At 36.3% G+C, this 3,204-nt stretch overlaps 1 long non-coding RNA gene across 1 annotated transcript; it reads left to right on the top strand.

Annotated features, from left to right (window-relative positions):
* Positions 1–460: 460 nt before the first annotated feature.
* LOC127506947 (uncharacterized) lies at positions 461–2,791 on the top strand. The gene is made up of 4 exons (XR_007928180.1): positions 461–513; positions 596–835; positions 2,068–2,185; positions 2,298–2,791. It is a non-coding gene; the product is annotated as an uncharacterized LOC127506947 (long non-coding RNA).
* The last annotated feature ends 413 nt before the right edge of the window (positions 2,792–3,204 follow it).

The following is a 3,204-nucleotide window of genomic DNA, read 5'->3' as shown; positions in this document are numbered from 1 at the left end:
AGGAAGGACTAAGGGAGAACATTGTGCATTTGAATAGACTTTTGAACTTGAAATGATATATTATAAGATATAATGTACACCTATATGATATGATACACACCTAGAGTATTTCTGGTCTGCCTCTGCCATTATGCACAGGAAACAGAGGACCTAAAAAAAAATTATAAATGTGTAAACAGATTCTTCTTATATCATATATTGTATGTGCACTTATACATTTTTTTAGGTCCTTTGTTTCCTGTGCATAATGGCAGAGGCAGACCAGACCAGAAATACTCTAGGTGAGCTTATAATATATAAAGTTCAAAAGTCTATTCAAATGCACAATGTTCTCCCTTAGTCCTTCCTTACAGACCACCTTCCTAAATATTTTGGAACAGAATGGCTCCCTGGTTGTTTTAAAGTGCTGAACATCTAAAAAAACACTGTGTCTGGCTTTGTCACCAATAAATCGGACCTCAGCACTGTACGAGAATGCCACAATGGAGAAACACTGACATTTTTCATTGTTTGGTAAGAATGACAATAAGAGATGATTTGGTTGCTTTTATAGAACTGAAGATTATTATTACAATTTATTGTCTTTTCATTGTAGGTCTGATGATAAAAGAAAGAAAGAAAAAGGGCCACATCGTCTGGTTTGGCAGGTGGAAGATTTATCAGAGAATGTACCACTTACCACACGTACCACCTACCTAAGCATTGTTGCAGACCATGTACACCCTTTTATGGAAACGGTATTCCTTGGTGGCTGTGGCCTCTTTCAGCAGGATAATGCCTCTGCCACAAAGCAAAAATGGTTCAGGAATGGTTTGAGGAGCACAACGAGTTTGAGGTGTATATATATATATATATATATATATATATATATAATGAATGATTCCACCAAAACAGCTTATCTTTGTAAAATGGCACATCTTTTCACATTAAAGGGATAGTTCACCCAAAAATGAAAATTGTCATCATTTACTCACCCTCAAGTTGTTCCAAACCTTTATAAATTTCTTTGTTCTGTTGAACACAAAGGAAGATATTTTGAGGAATGTGTTAAACTGAACAGTTTTGGGGCACCATTGACTTCCATAGTAGTTTTTTTCCTGCTTTGGAAGTCAATGGTGCCCCAAAGTTGCCTGGTAACAAACTTTAATCAAAATATCTTCCTTTGTGCTCAACAGAAGAAAGAAATGTATACAAGTTTGGAACAACATGAGGGTGAGTAAATGATGACAGAATTTTCATTTTTGGGTGAACTATCCCTTTAATGTAAAAAGATGTGCCATTTTACAAAGACGAGCTGTTTTGGTGGAATCATTCATTATATATTATACATTTTATTTTTTCTTATTATAAAACTTAAAGGAACACTAAGTGACAGCGAGTCATGCACATTCACAGAGTTTACGGTACGTCAAATACTCTGTGCATCCATTGAGATTAATTGAAATAGTGCAGAGCGAAACTTTCAAGCACTCAGTGTTAAAGACAAAGCAAGTGAAAATATATCTGTGCTAAACTTATACTGGACTTAGCATCTAATTTAAACACTGGCCAGTGAAATGTAATTTATTAACCAATGGCTGATGATAGACATTTAGTCTCCTAGCATTAAGGTTTAATCGCATATTTACATTGTAGTGGGTTGCTTGTTTATCGGCCATCATATTGATCTTTAAGGGCTTTCACACTGTCATCATCGGCTAAACCACATGCCCAATTTACTTTACTTCCTGTACAAATGCGAACCTGAGTTGCTTTCATATTCACGTGAATCATGCCATAGTGATTAGTGCTACAGTGATTATTAGTTCCAGTGCTACAAAACTCGCTGAGCTCAGACCACCTCCTACAGGTAGTCTCAGGTTCAGTACCCTGGTGTGCTCCAGGGTGTTATGACAGATTTCACATTATCAATTTTTCATGCGACCTGTGCTCTGTTTAGAACTAAACTACCAGTGTGAAAGCACCCTTAGATGTAATCTAAAGTTGAACTAGTCCAAATTATGGAAACATTATAAATACTCAATTTAACCTTGTAAATAATTGAATGTATTCCACTTATTTACTCAGGAGGTATATGGCTGTGAGGTACAGTCATACTAATGAATTGGGAGGATTCTGGGAATATGGTGGTCTCTGCTCTGCACCACAAAAAGATGCCAGCAGTTGGGGGGCTTTTGTACTACTGGTAAGGCATTACAAAGCTTCATAGCCGCAACTTGTTTCTTTGTGCAACATTTTCTTTTGAATACATAAACAGACTTTTATTTGGCATTAAATATTTTAATTTATCTGTCCAGAATGCTCTTGCCCTGACGAGAGGCATCAGTCCAAGCCATCTGACACAACGCCATGCAGTGGAAATGAGGAAGTTTGTGTACCACAAACTCAAACAAAATGCATTATGTTAAAGGTTTAGGTAACCCAAAAATGAAAATTCTGTCATTAATTACTCGCCCTCATGTCGTTTTATACCCATAAGACCATCGTTTATCTTCAGAACACAAATTAAGATATTTTTGATAAAATCGGAGAGGTTTCTGATTCCCAAGAGAAAGCAACATAATTACCACATTCATAGATGCAAACTCCTCACCTTTCAGTGACAACTCACCTTTTTGAGATCAAAATGGGTCACTTATGGGATTTGCATAGATCCAATGTTTTTATGGGGTGGGGGGGTCTGAGATGTGGGAATGGTGAAGAGAGAGAGGGCAAACAGTTTGCAGTTTAGCTCAGTATTGCTGTCTAATCAGCCAATATTGTCTTAAATAGCCATAGCACTTCATCTTTTTATAACATGAGGTTTTGACCAAATGTAGCCTATTCAATCTTGATTTTGGTGAAATGTTGCAACATTTTTGTGTGTGTGTGTGAAATTACAGTTTTGGACATACATTGTAATAACAAATAAATTAAAAAATCAAAGTAACTACAAATGAGCATGTAAAGCAAATATCTTTAAAAAAAATTATGTTCGGAGCGTGCCCCCGCCCTAATGTTCTCACTTTTTCCCCCTTACCTGTTTGCATCCCTGAGGTCCAGAGAAGTAGTAAAAACATAATAGAAATAAAATAGTCAATGTGACTACAGTGGTTCAACCTTAATGTTATGAAACAAAAATAATGACTTTATTTAATTTCTTCTCTTACCTGTCCTACTCTGTTTACGTTGTAGAGACAGAGAAGTGTTTCCGGGTTCTACATC

This window comes from Ctenopharyngodon idella, chromosome 24 (assembly GCF_019924925.1).
Source record: "Ctenopharyngodon idella isolate HZGC_01 chromosome 24, HZGC01, whole genome shotgun sequence".
NCBI lineage: Eukaryota > Metazoa > Chordata > Actinopteri > Cypriniformes > Xenocyprididae > Ctenopharyngodon > Ctenopharyngodon idella.
The sequence above is the reverse complement of the archived record's forward strand: the minus strand, read 5'-3'. Positions and strand labels throughout refer to the sequence as shown.